Raw genomic sequence first — 23,304 nt, forward strand, 5'->3', positions numbered from 1 at the left:
TATATTCCCAGCTTCCCAGTATGACTGCAAAGGAAAGTACCTTCCAAAGCTATGACAGCATTCTCTCCTACCGGCCCATTAGCTGGAAATTCACCTCTATCAAAGTGCTCTCAACTGTATTTGGAACTGTATTTGTACTACCCTATATACAAAACTCTAAAATAGAGCTTTCCCACACATTCCTTCTGGCCTTCTCAACTCACTGCTTTGACCTTCAGGGAAGTTCTGCCCTCATGGGCTCAGTCCTTCCTGCTGATGTCCACTGTTGCCCCCATTTCAGCTTCAGGGAAGATAAACTTTTTTCCTTTGTTCCAAGAGAACATCCTGATAATGGCTCCCACTTTCTGGTGGAGCTAGAATGCAGGTAATGTTGCTTTTCCAGGTGAAGGGCTCATTACCCCAGGGCTCAAATGCCAGTTGTTTCCCTCTCTGAGCTGGTATTGTTTCTGCTGCCATTCCTGACAAAAACAAAAAGCAGCTTGATGTTGTTCCTATCCTGGGGCTCACTCATGACCAGCATGAGTTTGCTCAGTGCCTCTCCATGCATACCTCAAGATCCAAGACCAAATGGATCTCAAATCCAGAGACAGGCAGAAGTCCCTCTTACCACAGTCCATAGTTTCCATTAATTTCCTGCATGGGAATTATCTACTTTACAGGATGACTGATTGTGGGAACATCCATTCTCTTAAAGAAAAACCTACTTCCACCCAACCATTGAGCCCAACAGATTCCCTCTGACCCGCTGTAATACAACCTTAAAGTGGTATATAACATTGGCCTAGTCTTTTTTTACTATCTCAGGTACAGGGATCTCTAGGTCCATTAATATGTCCAGATGGGTCTGGAAATAAATAGCATACTTCATGTAGGTAATTGGGGGAAGTTAATAAAGGTACTATTTAAAAATAATAGGCAAGTATGATAGAAATCAGCAAAGGATAATGCAGTATCTGGGGGTTAGAAAAAGGAGAAGTTATTGCTGTCCATAAGTCTAAAGTGAGAAAAGGGGGATGTGTTTCCCAGGACCTAGAAAGAAAATGGAAAGAGCTTACAAATGCAGTAGACTTCAGCAGATAGGCTAAGCCAACCCTGAACACCCGGGATACAAGGAGCTAGGGAGAAAATACCCCAACCTCTCTCTTCCCTCTTCCAAACTCCTGCCACAGTGCTCTCACCACCATCCTACTCGCCAAACCCAAGAGGGCAGGTCCAAATAGGTCAGCCTCCCAGGGCCAGAGCAGGGAAGACATGGGTAAAAATTAGATCTGAGGAGGTAAAAGTATCTGGCAAAACTACCTATTGTGAAACTGAACAGCTTTAATTTGTTTTCTCTCAGTTTATTTCTTCAAAGTTTCAAGAAATGTTCTAACCTAAGCATAAGAATTCTATCAGTGATTCACCTGATCTTTGCCTCTGGATTTTAAAAGCCTTAATCATATACCCTCTAAGTCACTGTTTCCCCAAATTTAAAACACCTAATCACTGGCACACATGGTGTGGGTGGGGATCATGGGGAAGACAGTGTAGCACAGAGAAGGCAAACAGTGACTCTGTGGCATCTTACTACACTGATGTACAGTGACTGCAATGGGGCATGGAGAGGAACTCGATAATCTGGATGAATGTATAACCAAATTGTTTTTCATATTCACCTTCGTAAGAGTGTGTATCATTAATATCTAATTTAAAAAAAGTAAATAAATAAAACACCCAATCTCTTTTATTTGTTCATACTCAGCAGCAGCCCTTTCTCTTCAAACACTTTATTGTATTTTTCTGCTCCTTCTGAATATTCCTCATGACTTCCTTAAGGTGCAGCAACTAAAACTGCATACTCTATTCTAGAATATGCATCCTAAGATAAGAATAGGAAATATACATATTCAATCATGAGAACTTTAAGAACAAGAAAGTGAGAATAAAATTTAGGGAAATAAAAATTACACCAGTACTGAAAATTAAAACAACTTAGAGGTAGTTAGGAATTGTTAGGAATTAGCACACCATGGACCATAAACTGAAATTCACAGCAGGCCTTGAGGTAGAAGTTTCAGTAAGTTTTAATATATCTTTGATGGCTTGAAGTTGATCCTATTTGGGGGATAGTATTTTGCATAGCATAATTAAATAGCACTCATGAGTAGATACAAAGTGTGCCTGAATCTAGCCCCTAAATAAAATTCCAAGTGTGATAATATCACGAAAGCCTGAAAGGGATGGGTGAGGATGAGGGTGGAGGAGAAAAAAGGCAGCTAAATCTTCCATTCTGTTTGAAAATGACTACCTATTAATTTTTTATGTCAATATAAAAACATGGTCTTAAATATATAAGGGCAACCATTAGCAATATAAAGATAGGAATTAGACTTTTAAAACACTAGGTAGGGGGCAAAAGGAAAAGCAAACACTACTATCTCATCAAAAATCAGAAAAGGAAAAATATGCCACAAGGAAACATAATAAGTTGACAACATAAAATATGATGGACGTACCATGTTCTTCCTTATTATCCATCTGAAATTTATCTTTGACTCCTCTCTCACTCACCATGTCTGTGTGGTTGACTCATTTGATTTTTTTCTTGCAAATATCTCTTGTGTCTGACCACTATCACCCCTCTAGTTCCCTCAGGCCTGTACTGATGCAATAGCTAGCTCTAGCACAACATATCCTACCTTGGCCGCACTGCAGCAATTAAAGCACACTTCATTAAGTATAATATCACACCCCTGCTCAAAAGCCTTATGGGATTCTCCATTCCTTTCCGTCTACCCTTCTTATCTGATTTTCAAGACTTTCTTTAATATGACTCCAGCTAACTGTGTTTCATCAATCTGAATACACATTAAAAAAATTTTTTTAACATCTCTAAAGTCAAAGTGAATCTTGTTATCTATGGCAATCCTGGCATTTTAGATTCAATAAAATATGGTTCTTCTCTTAGTTCTTGGCTTGATACAGGACACCTCTATTCTAGAAAACAGGACTTCTCACTTTGTTGTGCTATGACTCATTCTTTCATACCTCCAGACTTTTGTTCAGACATTTCCTTCTGTCTGGGTACCTTTCTCCCTGCTTTCTTGCATATGTGGGCCCATCTTTAAGGCCCAGCTCAAAGGCCATCTCCAAAGAACACTTTGTTCACTACATAAGCTAGAAACAACCTTATCTTTGAATCTTCTCAGTTCCTTCTTTTTAACTCTAGCAACTCTGATCACATAGTTCCTTTTAGTTTAAATAATTGTGTACATATTTGCTCTGTACACAGAACTCCTAGAGTCCTCCAAATTGCTTGAGAAGGCAGCCAAAATTGTGACATTCTGTTAAAGAATGTAAGTTTATTTCACTAATGCAATCCAGGACATTTTGAACAGTTTAAAAAATCTGTGATGTGTTGCCATGCATAAACTCAGTAAGAGCCCTGTTTTGAATTGCCCTCCAAAGGTAGTACATCGTCAGTGAGTCAGAGAGGACTAAGACTCTGGATAAGCAAGAGATACTGGAAGTGCCCTGCTGAGAGGGGTTGCTGCTAGGAGTGGCTGCTGTACGTATCAGTAGGACTCACTGGCGGACTCTGGTCCTGGCAGTAGCCATTGGAAAGGCCAAGTTCTGAAAACCAAGGTTTAAAATTGCCAGTACTCTCCACTAGCCTCACTTGAGTCATTGTGATATCTTGGGAGGGAGGAGCTTGCTGGGAGACTCTTGGTTTCTCAGTTGGTTTTTCAAATTACTCTTGGGAAATCCAGACTGGACCGAAGTCTAAGAATTCTGGGTCACCTCAACAGGCACGTACAAGGAGACTCTGTCAGAGGGAAAAAAAGGATTACATGTGTCATCGTGTTGGCAGAGCCATCTCAATCACAGCTGATTTGGACTTTCCCAAGTTAGGTGCAAACATCTTTGCTAGAATACATTCACAGGGCTTTCTCCCAGCAAACTATCTTCTATGACTAGAAGACGAAAATCTTCTCAAATGCCCTCTTGCCATTGCCATGACATTCTATGGCTAAATTTAAAATAACTTTGGAATTTTCCTTCTCAGTTCTGCTTCCAAAGGCTAATGCCTTTTTCTTTGAGGGCCACCCTATTAACCAGCTTTCCATGGGTAACCTTTCTAGCCTCTCTCTACCAACTAAGGCAGTAGATTCAAGAAGCCTGGATTTGAGGTCCCTGCTGGCTTCAACTTTCTAACAGCTGTTTGGTGCTTTCCTCCCATGCACTGGGTTTATGCACTAATGAGTTTGAAGCTCACTTTTCTCTGAAGCAAAATGATCAGCATGATGTGATCCAGACATGTCTCTGACAGCTTTCTCGTGTGAAGAAGCCCTTGCATAAAGGTCACAATTGTTGAGCTGATTTTGCCAAAAGAAACTGCTTCATCTTAAGAATTTTTTCCTCATTAAAAAAGCCATATGTATTTATTATAGAAAACATAGGTGATAAAGAAAATATAAAGAAGGAAATAAGAATCATTTAAAATCTGACCTGTCATTGTTAACACTATGGCATGTATCCTTATAAGACTTTTTCTTTGTATGTATAGTCATATGATTGTTTAAATGTTTGATATGGGATTGGAATCACACATTTCAGATCAGTAGGGCTTTTTTTTTTTTTAGCTTGCTTTGCTCCCTTAATGATAAATGATTAACATTTTCCTTTGTCATTATGTAACAGTTAAAGTGCAGGGTCTAGAACTAGTCTATCTGGATTTGAATCCTAGCTCTGCCACTTATCATGGGATCTTTGGTCCTGTTCTTTCTCATCTGTAAAATAAGGATAATAATGATTCCTACTTCACAGAGTTGTTGTGAATATCTGAGTGAACCAACATTTGCCAAGTACTTAAAACAATGCCTGGCAGGTAGTACAGGCTTTATAGGACTAGCTGCAGATATTATGTCTACTACTACATTTTCTCCTACAACATCATTTTGAAGACTGAATAAGATTGCATTGGTTGGGATGTAGCATACATGTTTTATCAAGGTCTCATTGTTGGAGACTTAATGTTTTACAGTATTACAAATAATAACTGCAGACAGACATGCTTCTTCCATTGTATTTGTAATGGAACAGACTGTGTAAGGAAGGAATACACACGGGGAATTAAAATACTATGTTCCTTCTTGGTTTTAGGCAGAAAGGACGTTGATACTTTACTTTTGCCTGGAAGGTTGCTGCTCAGAAACTAATCAGACTTTATGGCACAACCCTGTCAACTATCTGATGGTTCTTCCTAGACTGAATCACCAGTAATCCTATCCTCAGATTCCAACAGGAGAAGGATCCTTGGCTAGCTTTGTCATATACTTCTAGTCCTTTGCACAACAGCTGTCATAGAATGACTCAGTCCTGTGGGCTCAGCTCCATGGAAGCCTTGGGAGATGTTCAGAGAACTTAGCGAGTCCCTGGAGCCTCCATCTTTTCCAGGCTGGTGCCCATGAAGGTCCTATTACAAATCCTTCCTTTCTCTCTTAGATCTCACTTCCTGTGGCTCTCATCCCCACACTACAGTAGTCCCCACTTAATCCATAGGAGGTATGTTCCAAGACTGCCCCCCAGTGAATGCTTGAAACTGCAGGTAGTACTGGACCCTATATATACTGTTTTTTCCTATATATACAGCCTGTGATAAAGTTTAATTTGTAAATTAAGCACAGCAACAAATGAACAATAATAATAAAATAATTAAATATAACAATATACTGTAATAAAAGTTATATGAATGTGGTCTCTCTCTCTCTCTCAAAATACTTTATTGTACTGTATTTACCCTTCTTGTGATGATGTGAAATGATGAAATGTTTACATGATGAAATGAAGGGATGTGAATCACGTAGGTTTTGTGATGTAATGTCAGACTACTATGAACCTTCTGATTATATGTCAGGAGGATCATCTACTTCTAGACCATGATTAATCTTGGGTAACTAAAAGTGCAAAAAGCAAAACCACAGATGGGGGGGACCACTGTACTGGGGAGAAAGGGAAGGGGCCTTCTTCGGGTCCTGACCACCTGACTTTAGTTATGAGAATGGTTATGATGCATTCTGGTAGAATGGGAACAGTATCCTCTGTACAGGTTGAGGGAATTAGAGATTTAGAGGTATTACATGACATGTGGAACAATCTATGTCATGTAATACCTCTAAATCTATAAAGGCATATCTATAACATATGCAACAAAGCTATGCCAGTGCAGATGAACACTCCCAGTGGGCAGCCTTGCTGGGAGGACACTGACTTACAAGACCACTTTTATGAAGCTGTGCATGGGTAATGTGTCAGATGCCGAATTCTTACTCATCTGTGGGTTAAATGTGTCACCAACCAAACAACCTGCTTGGTCCTTAGCCTCTTCTAGTCAAAAATTCATACTCTAACATATCCTGGGAGACACAATTTTTGGATTTCTGCCTTTATTATCTCCTAGATTCCCTGGAAGGTATTATCTTCTAGGTTCCCTAGAATGTTCTGCCCACCTGCTACCTCCATGGGTTTCTGGATAAGTACACTGTGTACAGAATTCACTTAATACATAGAGGTAGGAAAGCTCTCCCCCAGCCTTAATCATGGGCATTTACCCTGGAGTCAGGGGTCTGTATTTCTGCAGTCCAACTAGATTAAATAGAAACACTGGTGTTCAGATAAAAAATAAACGGTCTTTTAGTATAAGGATGTACAATATTTGGGACTTGCTTGTACTAAAAAAGTGTTCATTGCTAATTTGAAATTCAAATAATATCTATCATCCTGTACTTTATCTGGAAACCCTAATCTTAAATCTTCTAAATATGTCTCATCTTTGATTTAATGAGAAAGGAAAAAAAGAATATATATTGAATGATATACATAAAGAATATATAGTCTTAGATGAAAATACAAAAATTTGCAAAAAAATTGTAGGAGACATAAATGAGAAAATAAGTGTTCTAGTTTTTCTTCATTCTTCTCTCATATGTCTTTTCTGTTGTTTTTGAATTGGTGAAGTTTTTGTTAAATCCACAGAAGTAAAAACCATATTGTGAGGGACTGCAGGATGGGGCTGCCAAAGAGTGAGAGCCAGGCCATCAGAGGAGGAGGGTAGGAGGGTCTCTTTTGGTTTTGATTTCTCATCCCCACATTCATATCAATGAAAAGAGGAGAAATGAGATAAGCAAAAGAAGTAAGGTAGTGGCCAAAAATCATTTATACTTTCATTCATTGAGTTTTAATCTGTAACTCTTTTCGGGGGGGGGGTTGGTGTTTCTGAAAAATTTACTGTGTTGTTTTGTCTGTGTTGTTGTTTCTTATTTTTGACTGAACTGTTTCCTCTTTCTCAGAACATTGTAACCTTTGCCCAGATGGAAGTTGAACTCTCCTCAGTATAATCAGTGTTTTTCCTGCCTTCTCTTATCTTTTGATTTCACAGGCTAAACTTGAAAAAGCTATTTATTATTGATCTCAGGTCACTGTTCCCTTTTCTCTCTCCAACAACATTAATATATACTAGGTATATTTCAACTATGGTTCTTACCCAATTGGTAGATTTGAGCTAAGTTTTCAGAATTTCATCTTACTTCTTTTTCTATACTTCCCATTCTAATAGGTGAAGAAATTTTGGTACAAATTATTTACTACAACAAAGCTATGTCAGTAAATGGAAACAAGTCCCAAGCATTTTTTCCTTTGAGACATTTTTCAGTGCATAGAAATGGGTGGTCATAAAGTTAAATTATTTCCTTCTTTCCCAAAGGCTTCCAGGTCATGATTTCATAACACCAAGAGTTATCCATTCTATTTAGAGTAAAATTCTCAAGTCAAAAATGGTTTTAATGTCCTTTCTTTAAACAATAATTACATTTGCTAAAACATGTGGGGAGAGGATGAAGGGAAAAAGAAGGAAGTTGCATCCACATCAAAGAAAAATCATAGAGTGTCTCGGCAACCCATATTTGGAATAATTGCTTTAAAGGTTAGCTGCCTAATAATTTCAAAAGTTAGTGGATTTCCTGCAATGTTGTCAACTGTTATTTCTGATTGAATCATTACATTAATCATTGATCCAGTCATTTCTAAATGACTCCAGGCAACACTTTTCACTATTTTTCATACAAATGATTGAATTGACTGGTTATCTTGTTTTCATAAAGTCTAAAATTCTTTAAAATCATATATGTCATGTGTGTGCGTGTGTGCATGCCTATCCATTGCTCCTGTGTTAAGTTTTACTGTTACCAATTACTTTAGCTGAGAGAGAGGGAGAGGAAGAGGGGGCAGAATGAAAAAGGCCTAATGTGTACAAAACAGGATTTAAAAGTATGCAAAGGCAAATTAGTATGAAGGCATCATAAATGAGGCAAAAAAAGCAATAATTTTTATGAAACAGTATTAGCATAGATGCATAAATCAAGTAGCTCTAGATTTTTCAGGGCATTTTGTTAGCATTATTGAAAAATCAGTTAACCAATAAATGACTTAAACAACTGCAGAATTTTTAACAACGTCTAATAGTTTCCCTGTTAATGAATGCAACAGTGACATTTGACAGCTATATAAAGTTCCAAGAGTGTGCTGGGTTGTTACCAGTTACTTGCCTTGGTAGTTCCTAACATTCCTGTAACATTCAAAGGTCTCCAAAGTCTGTCTCCACCTACTTGTCCAACCTTACCTTCCACAACCCCCTCACCTGCCTTGGTTATTCCTGATCAGGTCTTTTTATTGACTCCTGTACCCTTGGGATAAGTGTCTCTGTACCCCTGGGACTTCCAGGATGCTATCTTCCTCACTTCCTCCTTGCCCACCCAAATCCTCCCCCACTGTCCACGGCCAGTTCAAAACCCACAACCTTCCTTAAATTATATTCTGCTTACTGTAGTCTACAGCCATCTTTTCTTTAGCCTGGCTATATTATTAAATTCCTGTCAGGACCACTAGTGTGGTATATTATTACATACTAGCTTCTACCATCTTCTACAATATTTTCTTAAAATTATTTAATATTTATGGATATATGAACATACTTTTATAAACTATAAAGCATCATACCAATGTAAATATGTTATTGTCTTCATTAACTAGTTTATAACCTCCCTGAAATGGGGATTGTGCATACATTTTTGTATGATATCTGGGAGAGCAGTGATACCTAACAGAGCAGTATTTTCTGATGAATTAATGCATGGAAGATCACTGGAATTGAAGCTAATTCACCAGAGTTTGCATTTGCCCCTTCTTATCCACCTGAATTTGACCTACTTATTTAATCTCCATTCCTCAGTTGTCTTATCTGTGGAATGGGGATAATAATGATATCTACTTCATAGAATTGCTTTGAGAATTGTCAATTTATTCATGTAAAGTGCCTAAAACAGCTTGCTTAATACACAGCAAGTCCTCAATAAATATTAGCTATTTAAATGAATGAATAATACAATGGATTACAATTTAAATTGAGAGAAAATAATAGCTGCTTTTTGTTATTCCTGGAACTATGATTATAAAATAACATGTAGTAATTAAGAATGTTAAAGAATATTAGTATATCTCTTTAAGATGATATAAGTCATGCATGTATTCCTGGAGAGGTTTTTCAGAATGAAGTTTATATTCTGTATTATTTACTTTGTATTTTTTAAATAAAAAATCACATACAGCTTATATAAAGAGATTTTAGTATACTCATTTCAGACATCACATTGCTTTTAGATCTGAATAAATATCGCTTATTATTCCCGATCATAGTTTACATTGTTTAGAAGATGATACTTAAAAGTGGCAATTAATTCCAGCTGTTTTGCTCTTGATATGTGTTTAACTACTTTTGTACATATAGGTGAATTTTGAAGTAGAAATTGACAATAGCAACTTTGTGATGAACTTCTTGAAAAATATTTGTTGATAAAATTTTAACAAAACATTTAGCTTGCCTAGGTTAATTTAGCAAGTTAAATATTTTCTTTTGTACTGCTCAAATTTGTTGTGATTATAAAACAATCCCCACCACCACACACACACAGTGTAAAAATGACTTCCAGAACTAGTGATTACATATACGTAACCCTGAATCATTTCAAGTGATTTTTATTGCTTTGTGGAGCCATCTGCTGGTGTATTATTTATATACATACATAAAAACGTTTTTAATGGATATCACTGAATGGATAAAGTCGGACTCTTAACAAGATTAATACTCCCCATAAGGTATAGCTAAGAATTTGTAACCTATAAAAATATCCGTCCAGGTACAAATAATGAGAGCAGTTTGGCAATAGTGTAATGGGAAAAATAATCACGTAGAAAATTATTGGGTTCTATGTTTTTGAGAATTGTTTCATCATTCATTCAAGAAGTTTTGTAATCTTCCTGCTAATAGGATAGAAAAAAATACATATATATATAATTATGTAAACTGTTGTATATAATTTTGTAGTATATATTTAATAATATATAATTTTTACATATTTATATAGATCAGTAACTTTCTATTTATTAAAATGATAAAACTGAAACTTGATTTTCTTTTGTATGGCAACTCTTTTTATCACTTTTAATTAACATTTCTCTTTCAGTAACACTATGAACTCATAGTCTTTTGCAGTTTTAATTTATTCCAATTAACCATTATTATTGTTATTACCACTTCTTTTTTGGATGCTTAAATGTTCCAACCTGTTTGTGGGAAGCTCCCTTTCTTGCAACAACCTGATATTTCAGACTGAACATAATTTTCCCTGCCTTCAGTTTACGTAGTCAACGAAGAATCCTGGTTCATTTTAATGGAGAATAGTATTAGAGACTAAATTCTGAATGCTAAGGGTGCCCACGTGAGATTTGGTTGTGGACAAAATGCTACTGTTGAATGTCACTGTTGCTCATGACAGAGCTGTGTAAATACATTTTTTTAAAGGTTATGCATGCACATTAACTTTTTTCCTCAGTTTGATTTACAAAATTATGTTTCTACAATTTACTTTTTTGTAATACAATATCTTTTTCTGTGCTCCCGTGACATCCCCTCACATGATTTAATTTGCCATCTTTGGTAGATACTTAACATTAGTTCTGATCCTTTGCCTTCAATAGCTCTGCAATGGGATCATTACAGGTCAATTTACACATATCCTTAGAACGATCTGCTTGACATTTCTTTGTGTATTGTCAAAATGCAGAGCACCAAAGTTGTTCCTGAGAGGGAGTTATTGGGATGATATGAAAACAGCACAAAGCCAGGAGTTAAATTGGAGTTAAATCTCCAATTCTACATAATTCACTTGACCTCACTGTGTCTCAGTTTCCTTATTTGTAAAATTATAACAATTAACCTTTGCAGCTGAGTTTAACAGTTTTAAATATGCTTTTATAATAATTTCCTCTCCAACCTAACTCCGCAGGGAAGTACTTTGAGCAGAGTAGAACAGGCTGTACAAATGGACGGGAAAGACGGCCTAACTCTGGACGATCCTTTGTTCATGGATCCACTCAGCCAAAGCTGTCTGATTCCTACCCACACCCCTATTCTTGACCTCTTTAAAAACTCATTCTGGGGTTTCCACTACCATCTGAATGTGAAGGTGACAGGTACACACAGTAATATGATAGTGCTTACATCTGTCATAGGTCTTTAAAAGTCTGTGCTGGTCACCTTATAATGATGTTTTATGACTTGGTCTTGCTTCTGTGTAGGATGGTGTGCTAATAACATCAAGTTGACCCCTTGACAAGGAAGGTTAAATAGAACCTGGTGATTTCTGGAGGTGTTTACTTTGACACTGAACAACCGAGTGAGTGACTTTGAATAAGCCAAGAAGTAACAGAGAATAGTGCAAATTTGTTGGGTTAGGCCTTATTTTTTTTTAATGCTCTTTTATCTTATTGCAAGCACAATAAAGTCATATTTTTCTCAGATATAACATTGAAAGAATCCAAGGACCAAAAGTAGTGTCTTTGATGTGAAAGCCAGTGCTACGTGGACTCTCTACTTTAGCTGGGTTGCTATAGTTTTCATTGCTTCATGCATGAACAGCTCGTGTGGGTGTTCTCACACCTTTTCACCATACTGGCATCTAGTGAGTGTCTACAATATGTTTTAACCCCGGTTCTTACTGTTTCATACTGTGGTCTCACATTTCGAATTCATGTTCTCTAAGATCAGAGATTTCCCTGGCTCATTATTTTTTATTGGTTATTCTCACCCAAAACTTGTCTGTGATAAGTTTCACATCATTTCACTTTTCTTGCCTTACCTGATTTTTCTTTTCCTTCTTTGGTATTCTCTGTTGCTTTGAGTCTCTATCTTATTGTTCCTCTACTATTTTGTCAGCATCTCCTCCACAGTTCTTCAGAATCTTACAGATTAGTTAACCATGTTCACAGTTTTTTTAAAAAAGCTTTTAACCCATCAACAAACAAATACTAAAATATGTAAAAATCACCAACTAAGTAAATAAAAACAAAGGTTTTTTAGAAAAAATGCAGTTTTTATTAGCAATTTATGGGCTGTATTAAGTTGAAAATAGGTGTTACAGAATTTTCTAAACTTAATTTTAAGAATATGAAGTAAACCAATGCTTTGAGATATATGTAATTCCTCTAAAGACTAATTATTAATTTGTTATAGTTTATAAATTAACAGCCACAGTGATCCCTCCATGCTTGTGCATTCATCAGTAGGAATGAACCCAGGAAACCTTATATGAGCCTTAGTATTTTTTCCATCTATAAAATAAGAATATTAATTATGCTTGCCACATTAGTTTGTTGTAACAAGGCAATGCATATAAAACACTCAGCACTGTGCTCAGTTATTGTGCTTAGTTACTATTATTTGGTAACATATTTTTACTTCTGTTTGGAATAAACATTGAAGAGAGAAAAAAATCCTCTTCTGACTACCACAAACCCTTTCTTATAACTGTTGCTGAAAAGGGCTGACCTTGTGACAGACATGCTGGTGATGCTGAAGGAAGCAGGAGAATACAGACTTTCCAGAGAGCTCTTCCTTCTGGTGAGCTTATTCTCATCGCTCTTTGACCTGTACAGTCAAAAATGTGGTTGAGGAAAGAGAAAACAGCAACTATTGACCTGGAAGCAGAAACTGAGGCATGAAGACGGAGCCTGCAGGACACAGGGGTTCATTATGGTGGATGATCTGTGGTGGAAAGCTTGTACAAATGGGTATGCTACTTTCCGAGTTTCTGCCTAGAAGGGGGGAGGAGGAGAGATACCAAAGTGCCTGAGGGACCTAAAGTTTTGTTCAGGTCTTCTTGCTTGTCTTTTTGATACTCGCCATTCTAACAATGTGAGTTCTAACAGGTGTGATGGTTTACTGTGGTTTTGATTTGCATATCTTTGATGATTAGTGATGTTGAGAACATTTTCATGTACTTTTTGGTCATTTTTATGTTTTGTTTGAAAAAATGTGTAGTCAAGTTCTCTGCCCAATTTTTATTCTGATTATTTGGGGGTGTTTTTGTTACTGATTAGTATGAGTGCCTTATATATTATGGATATTAACTTCTTAACAGATACATGGCTTGTAAATATTTTCTCCCATTCCATAGGTTGCCTTTTTATTATGTTTCTTTTGGGAGCATATATGTGTTTCTCTTGGATGTTGGGAGCATATATATTTATGATCATTATATCTTCTTGATGTAGTGACTACTTTATCATATATATGATAATCTTATATCTTGTTCAGAAGCTTTTTTGTTTGAGGTAGTCCTACTTGTTGATTTTTGCTTTTGCTGCTTGTACTTTTAGTATCAAATAATCATTGCCAAGACCAATGTCAAGGGATTTTTTTCCCCCTGTGCTTTCTTATGTTTAAGACTTTAATCCATTTCCATTTTGGGTTAATTTTTGTGAGTGGTATAAGACAGAGACCCACTTTTATTATTTTGCATGTAGATATCCAGTTTTCCCAGCAATATTTATTAAAGAGACAGTCTTTTCTCCATTGAGTATTCTTGGATCCCTTGTTAATATTAGTTGACCATATGTACCTGAATTTATTTCTAGGTTTTCAATTCTGTCTCATTAGTCTATTTGTCTGTTTATGTGCCAGTACCATACTGTTTTGATTACACTAGCTTTGCAGTGGAGTTTGAAAGCAGGATGCATGATGCCTCTAGCTTTGACTTTTGGTGTCTTTTGTGGTTCCACACAAAGCACAGGTTTGGATGCTTTTTCTTTGCCTTGCCTAATTGCTCCATCTAGGACGTCCAGTACTATACTGAATAGGAAGAGTGAGAGTGGAATCCTTGCCTTGTTCCTGATCTTAGGGGATACACTTTCAATTTCTCTTCCTAAACTGTAATATTAGCTCTTGGTTTATCACTTTTTATCATTAAAAAGATGTTGTATTTTGTCAAATACTTTTTCTACATAAGATGTTCATGTGATTTTTGTTGTTCGTTTTATTGATGTATTACATTTATTGATTTGCTTATGTTGAAACATCCTTGTATCCCAGAGATAAATTACACTTAGTCATGGTATACAATCCTTTTACTGTGTTCTTGAATTCAGTTTGCTAACATTTTTTTGAAATGTTTGCATCTATATTAATCAGGAATATTGGTCTATAGTTTTCATACCATTGTAGTCAGGGGAAATAGTTGGTATGATTTTTATTATTATTATTATATTTCAGGTCCTTGGATGTTGGGAGCATATATATTTATGATCATTATATCTTCTTGATGTAGTGACTACTTTATCATATATATGATAATCTTATATCTTGTTATCGTTTTTGGCTTGAAGTCTATTTTGTCTGATATAAGTATAACTACTTCTGCCTGCTTTTCATTTCCATTTGCTTGAAATATCATATCCCATGCTTTCACTTTGAACCTGTGTGTATGTTTAGAACTGAAAGTAGTCTCCCGGAGGCAGCATATAGTTGAATCTTATTTTTATTATCCATTCATCCACTCTGTGCCTTTTGATTGGTGAATTCAATCCATTTACATTTAAAGTGATTACTGATTTGCAAGGATTTACTATTGCCATTTTATCTTTTGCCTTCTGGTTATTTTGTCTATTGTTTCTTTTTCCCTCTGTTTCTGTCTACCTTTGTAAGTTGATGGTTTTCCATGGTGATTTGCACACTCTCCCATCCCCCTCCTTTTTATGTTTTGTGTCTGTTATTTAGATTTTTACCTACTGATTACCATAAGGTTTACATAAAACATCTCATAGATAATATAGTCCTACCATAAGCTTTACATAAAACATCTCATAGATAAAATAGTCCTTTCAACTTATCTTCATTCAACTTCAACTATAGAGGTTCCATCCTTTTACTTTTCCCCTTTTATATTTTTAATGTCACAAATTATGTCATTTTATGCTGTGATTTCATTATGAAGCAGTAGCTACAGTTCTTGCTTTTTTATTACAGTAAAGTTCATATAAACTTTGTTGGTTTCAGATGTACAACGTAGTTACTGGATAATTGTATACATCACTAGATACTTGCTACAATAGATGTAGTTACCACATTATCATACCCAAGGTGCTATAATATTATTCGTTAAATTCTCTAAGTTGTACTTTTATTCCTATGTCTAACTTATTTTACAATTTGCAGTTTGTGCCTCCTTATCCCCTTCACTTATTTCACCTATCTCCCCACCCGCTTCCCTATGGTAACCAAAGTCTGTTGTTTATATTTGTGGGTCTATTTCTTTTTTTTTTTTTTTTTTTTTTGAGAGGCCATCTCTTATATTTATTGATCAAATGGTTGTTAACAACAATAAAATTCAGTATAGGGGGGTCAGTGCTCAATGTACAATCATTAATCCATCTCAAGTCTAATTCTCGTCAGTCTCCAATCTTCTGAAGCATAACGAACAAGTTCTTACATGGTGAACGAATTCTTACATAGTGAATAAATTCTTCCATGGTGAACAGTACAAGGGCATTCATCACAGAAACTTTCGGTTTTGATCACGCATTATGACCTATAAACAATCAGGTCAAATATGAATATTCGTTTGATTTTTGTATTTGATTTATATGTTGATCCCACATTTCTCCCTTTATTATTATTATTATTTTTATTTTTAATAAAATGCTGAAGTGGTAGGTAGATGCAAGATAAAGGTAGAAAACATAGTTTAGTGCTGTAAGAGGGCAAATGTAGATGATCAGGTGTGTGCCTATGGACTAAGTATTAATCCAGGCTAGACAAGGGCAGCAAAACATCCACGGATGCAGAAGATTTCTCTCGAAGCAGGGGGGGTGAGGTTCTGAGCCTCACCTCTGTTGATCCCCATATTCTCACCTGATGGCCCCCCTGCGACTGTGCCTGTCTTAGGTTGTTCCTCCCTTGAGGAATCTTACCCGTCTCTGGCTAACCAGTCATCTTCCGGGGCCATACAGGGAAATGTAAAGTTGGTAAGTGAGAGAGAAGCCATATTGTTTGAAAAGGTTGGCTTTTTACTTCTTTGCAAATTTATGCCCTGTGGCTTCTATGCCTAGCACTTGTCTCAAGGTATCTTTACCACCTGGAGGAATTATGATACTCGGTAAATTCGATATGAGGCACGAATTCTATTTAAGGGTTGTAATTAGGAAGGAAGAAGAAAAGCTATACATGTAGCATATGGAAGGAAACATGGGAGGATTGATTATTTCTTTGACATATCTTCTTGTAGAGTACCTTAAGTATGTATAGATTTTAAACTACTAACTAATTTGCACACACATATTAACATAATAGGAATACGGTGACATAAACAAAGCAAATCTATAGTTACCATCCATCTCCAGTGAAGCCAAGAAAACCATTTAGGCACCCTAGGCATTTGTGAAAATTTGTCTATGATATGATGGATATTGTCCAACTGTACTTGAACAGTCTGAGAGAAATTAGACAAATTAAAGCAGCCCATTTCTGGGATCTGTTCACATCCCATATGTTCTTTTAACCGTAGATAGTCTATAGTCATAAGATTTTGGAGTGCTACACCTTGCACCCCTCCCAACTCCTAGTTAAGTTCCAACAGTATAGATCCGGTCAAATTCGTTGTCTCACTGTATGCACATGCCAGCCTAGACATCTCCCTCCTCATTCCTATGGCAAGTCCAGGAGACAGTGGGCTGGATGCAGCCACAACCCAGCATCGTCCGGAATCCCTGTGGAGGCTTTTTGATGATCATCCCCTGGCACAAGTCCTCCAGAGAGTGCTGATGCCGGAAGCTCCTCCTCATATCGTATCTTAGTTCATTTTCTGGATATCCAAGCTAGGCCTTGATCTTCTGCATAGAAACAAACAGACCCTTTGCCCACACTTTGACATGCCCTCTATACCACTGTGCAGAACTCACTGGAGGTCAGCACACAGTAACTGCTTTTTTTTTTTTTTTATTAAGAGAAAGGAATATTATCAGAAAAGAGTACCTCCATAGCTGATCATCTGACACCCTTTAAGTGATCAACATTAAGGATATTTAAAGCATGCGTTGATCTTTGATTTACCAATAGTTTTATCCTATCAAGGAGTAATCCCTCTTTTCTTTCTTTCTTTCTTTCTTTCTTTCTTTTTTTTTTTAAATTTTTAATCTATACTTACATGAAGAATACTATGTTTACTATGCTCTCCCCTATATCAGGTCCCCCCTAACAACCACATTACGGTTACTGTCCATCAGCTTAGCAAAATGTTGTAGAGTCACTACTTGTCCTCTCTGTGTTGTGCAGCCCACCCTCCCCTTTCTCCCTCCCCCCATGCATGCTAATCTTAATACCCCCCTTCTTCTTCCCCCCCCTTATCCCTCCCTGCCCACCCATCCTCCCCACTTCCTTTCCCTTTGGTACCTGTTAGTCCATTTTTGGGTTCTGTAATTCCGCTGCTGTTTTGTTCCTTCAGTTTTTCCTTTGTTCCTATACTCCTCAGATGAGTGAAATCATTTGGTATTTCTCTTTCTCTGCTTGGCTTATTTCACTGAGCATAATACTCTCCAGCTCCATCCATGTTGCTGCAAATGGTTGGATTTTTCCGCTTCTTATGGCTGAGTAGTATTCCATTGTGTTTATGTACCACATCTTCTTTATCCATTCATCTACCAATGGACATTTAGGTTGCTTCCAATTCTTGGCTATTGTAAATAGTGCTGCAATAAACATAGGGGTGCATCTGTCTTTCTCAAACTTGATTGCTGCGTTCTTAGGGTAAATTCCTAGGAGTGGAATTCCTGGGTCAAATGGTAGGTCTGTTTTGAGCATTTTGATGAACCTCCATACTGCTTTCCACAATGGTTGAACTAATTTACATTCCCACCAGCAGTGTAGGAGGGTTCCCCTTTCTCCACAGTCTCGCCAACATTTGTTGTTGTTTGTCTTTTGGATGGTAGCTATCCTTACTGGTGTGAGGTGATACCTCATTGTGGTTTTAATTTGCATTTCTCTGATAATTAGCGATGTGGAGCATCTTTTCATGTGTCTGTTGGCCATCTGTATTTCTCTTTTAGAGAACTGTCTGTTCAGTTCCTCTGCCCATTTTTTAATTGGGTTATTTGTTTTTTGTTTGTTGAGGCATGTGAGCTCTTTATATATTCTGGACGTCAAGCCTTTATCGGATGTGTCATTTTCAAATATATTCTCCCATACTGTAGGGTTCCTTTTTGTTCTATTGATGGTGTCTTTCGCTGTACAGAAGCTTTTCAGCTTAATGTAGTCCCACTTGCTCATTTTTGCTGTTGTTTTCCTTGCCTGGGGAGATATGTTCAAGAAGAGGTCACTCATGTTTATGTCTAAGAGGTTTTTGCCTATGTTTTTTTCCAAGAGTTTAATGGTTTCATGACTTACATTCAGGTCTTTGATCCATTTTGAGTTTACCTTTGTATATGGGGTTAGACAATGGTCCAGTTTCATTCTCCTACATGTAGCTCTCCAGTTTTGCCAGCACCATCTGTTGAAGAGACTGTCATTTTGCCATTGTATGTCCATGGCTCCTTTATCAAATATTAATTGACCATATATGTTTGGGTTAATTTCTGGATTCTCTAGTCTGTTCCACTGGTCTGTGGCTCTGTTCTTGTGCCAGTACCAAATTGTCTTGATTACTATGGCTTTGTAGTAGAGCTTGAAGTTGGGGAGTGAGATCCCCCCTACTTTATTCTTCTTTTTCAGGATTGCTTTGGCTATTCGGGGTCTTTGGTGTTTCCATATGAATTTTTGAATTATTTGTTCCAATTCATTGAAGAATGTTGCTGGTAATTTGAGAGGGATTGCATCAAATCTGTATATTGCTTTGGGCAGGATGGCTATTTTGACAATATTAATTCTTCCTAGCCATGAGCATGGGATGAGTTTCCATTTATTAGTGTCCCCTTTAATTTCTCTTAAGAGTGACTTGTAGTTTTCAGAGTATAAGTCTTTCACTTCTTTGGTTAGGTTTATTCCTAGGTATTTTATTCTTTTTGATGCAATGGTGAATGGAATTGTTTTCCTGATTTCTCTTTCTATTGATTCATTGTTAGTGTATAGGAAAGCTACAGATTTCTGTGTGTTAATTTTGTATCCTGCAACTTTGCTGTATTCCGATATCAGTTCTAGTAGTTTTGGAGTGGAGTCTTTAGGATTTTTTATGTACAGTATCATATCATCTGCAAATAGTGACAGTTTAACTTCTTCTTTACCAATCTGGATTCCTTGTATTTCTTTGTTTTGTCTGATTGCCGTGGCTAGGACCTCCAGTACTATGTTAAATAACAGTGGGGAGAGTGGGCATCCCTGTATGGTTCCCGATCTCAGAGGAAATGCTTTCAGCTTCTCGCTGTTCAGTATAATGCTGGCTGTGGGTTTATCATATATGGCCTTTATTATGTTGAGGTACTTGCCTTCTATTCCCATTTTGCTGAGAGTTTTTATCATGAATGGATGTTGAATTTTGTCAAATGCTTTTTCAGCATCTATGGAGATGACCATGTGGTTTTTGTCCTTCTTTTTGTTGATGTGGTGGATGATGTTGATGGATTTTCGAATGTTGTACCATCCTTGCATCCCTGGGATGAATCCCACTTGGTCATGGTGTATGATCCTTTTGATATACTGTTGAATTCTGTTTGCTAATATTTTATTGAGTATTTTTGCATCTACATTCATCAGGGATATTGGTCTGTAATTTTTTTTGGTGAGGTCTTTGCCTGGTTTTGGTATTAGGGTGATGTTGGGTTCATAGAATGAGTTTGGGAGTATTCCCTCTTCTTCTATTTTTTGGAACACTTTAAGGAGAATGGGTATTATGTCTCCTCTGTGTGTCTGATAAAATTCCGAGGTAAATCCGTCCGGCCCCGGGGTTTTGTTCTTGGGTAGTTTTTTGATTACCGTTTCAATTTCTTTGCTCGTAATTGGTTTGTTTAACTTTTGTGTTTCTTCCTTGGTCAGTCTTGGGAGGTTGTATTTTTCTAGGAAGTTGTCCATTTCTTCTAGGTTTTCCAGCTTGTTGGCATATAGGTTTTCATAGTAGTCTTTAATAATTCTTTGTATTTCTGTGGAGTCTGTCGTGATTTTTCCATTCTCATTTCTGATTATGTTGATTTGTCTTGATTCTCTTTTTCTCTTAATAAGTTTGGCTAGAGGCTTATCTATTTTGTTTATTTTCTCAAAGAACCAGCTCTTGGTTTCGTTGATTTTTGTTACTGTTTTATTCTTCTCAGTTTGTTTATTTCTTCTCTGATCTTTATTATGTCCCTCCTTCTGCTGACTTTAGGCCTCATTTGTTCTTCTTTTTCCAGTTTTGATAATTGTGATGTTAGACTATTCATTTGGGATTGTTCTTCCTTCTTCAAGTGTGCCTGGATTGCTATATACTTTCCTCTTAAGACTGCTTTCGCTGCGTCCCACAGAAGTTGGGGCTTAGTGTTGTTGTTGTCACTTGTTTCTATATATTCCTTGATCTCTATTTTAAGTTGTTCGTTGGTCCATTGATTATTTAGGAGCATGTTGTTAAGCCTCCATGTGTTTGTGAGGCTTTTTGTTTTCCTTGTAGAATTTATTTCTACTTTTATACCTTTGTGGTCTGAAAAATTGGTTGGTAGAATTTCAATATTTTGGAGTTTACTGAGGATCTTTTTGTGAGCTAGTATGTGGTCTATTCTGGAGAATGTTCCATGTGCACTTGAGAAGAATGTATATCCTGTTGCTTTTGGATGTAGAGTTCTATAGATGTCTATTAGGTCCATCTGTTCTAGGGTGTTGTTCAGTGCCTCTGTGTCCTTACTTATTTTCTGCCCGGTGGATGTATCCTTCGGGGTGAGTGGTGTGTTGAAGTCTCCTAAAATGAATGCATTGCAGTCTATTTCCCTCTTTAGTTCTGTTAGTATTTGCTTCACATATGCTGGTGCTCCTGTATTGGGTGCATATATATTTAGAATGGTTATATCCTCTTGTTGGACTGAGCCCTTTATCATTATGTAGTGTCCTTCTTTATCTCTTGTTACTTTCTTTGTTTTGAATTCTATTTTGTCTGATATTAGTACTGCAACCCCTGCTTTCTTCTCATTGTTGTTTGCCTGAAGTATGTTTTTCCATCCCTTGACTTTTAGTCTATGCTTATCTTTGGGTTTAAGGTGAGTTTCTTGTAAGCAGCATATAGATGGATCTTGCTTTTTTTTTTTTTTTTTTTTTTTTTTTTTTTAGGGCATCTCTCATATTTATTGATCAAATGGTTGTTAACAACAATAAAATTCAGTATAGGGGGGTCAATGCTCAATGTACAATCATTAATCCATCTCAAGCCTAATTCTCGTCAGTCTCCAATCTTCTGAAGCATAACGAACAAGTTCTTACATGGTGAACGAATTCTTACAGAGTGAATAAATTCTTACATGGTGAACAGTACAAGGGCAGTCATCACAGAAACTTTCGGTTTTGATCATGCAATATGACCTATAAACCATCAGGTCAAATATGAATATTCATTTGATTTTTGTACTTGATTTATATGTTGATCCCACATTTCTCCTATTATTATTATTATTTTTATTTTTAATAAAATGCTGAAGTGGTAGGTAGATGCAAGATAAAGGTAGAAAACATAGTTTAGTGCTGTAAGAAGGCAAATGTAGATGATCAGATGATCAGGTGTGTGCCTATGGACTAAGTATTAATCCAGGCTAGACAAGGGCAGCAAGACATCCACGGATGCAGAAGATTTCTCTCAAAGCAGGGGGGGTGAGGTTCTGAGCCTCACCTCTGTTGATCCCCAAATTCTCACCTGATGGCCCCCCTGCGACTGTGCCTGTCTTAGGTTGTTCCTCCCTTGAGGAATCTTACCCGTCTCTGGCTAACCAGTCATCTTCCGGGGCCATACAGGGAAATGTAAAGTTGGTAAGTGAGAGAGAAGCCATATTGTTTGCAAAGGTTAGCTTTTTACTTCTTTGCAGATTTATGCCCTGTGGCTTCTATGCCCAGCACTTGTCTCGAGGTATCTTTACCACCTGGAGGAATTATGATACTCGGTAAATTCGATATGAGGCACGAATTCTATTTAAAGTTTGTAATTAGGAAGGAAGAAGAAAAGCTATAGATGTAGCATATGAAGGAAACTTGGGAGGATTGATTATTTCTTTGACATATCTTCTTGTATAGTACCTTAAGTATGTATAGGTTTTAAACTACTAACTAATTTGCACACACATATTGACATAATAGGAATACGGTGACATAAACAAAGCAAATCTATAATTACCAGCCATCTCCACTGAAGCCAAGAAAACCATTTAGGCTCCCTAGGCATTTGTGAAAATTTATCTATGATATGATGGATATTTTCCAACTGTACTTGAACCATCAGACAAATTAAAGCAGCCCATTTCTGGGATCTGTTCACATCCCATATGTTCTTTTAACCATAGATAGTCTATAGTCATGAGATTTTGGGGTGCTACAACTTGCACCCCTCCCAACTCCTGGTTGAGTTCCAACAGTACAGATCCAGTCAAATTCGTTGTCTCACTGTATGCACATGCCAGCCTAGACATCTCCCTCCTCCTTCTTATGGCAAGTCCAGGAGATGGTGGGCTGGATGCAGCCACAACCGCAGCATCGTCCGGATCCCTGTGGAGGCTTTTTGATGATCATCCCCCGGCACGAGTCCTCCAGAGAGTGCTGATGCCGGAAGCTCCTCCTCATATCGTATCTTAGTTCATTTTCTGGGTATCCAAGCTAGGCCTTGATCTTCTGCGTAGAAACAAACAGACCCTTTGCCCACACTTTGACATGCCCTCTATACCACTGTGCAGAACTCATTGGAGGTCAGCACACAGTAACTGCTTTTTTTTTTTTTTTTTTAATTAAGAGAA

This window comes from Manis javanica, chromosome 1 (assembly GCF_040802235.1).
Source record: "Manis javanica isolate MJ-LG chromosome 1, MJ_LKY, whole genome shotgun sequence".
Lineage (NCBI taxonomy): Eukaryota > Metazoa > Chordata > Mammalia > Pholidota > Manidae > Manis > Manis javanica.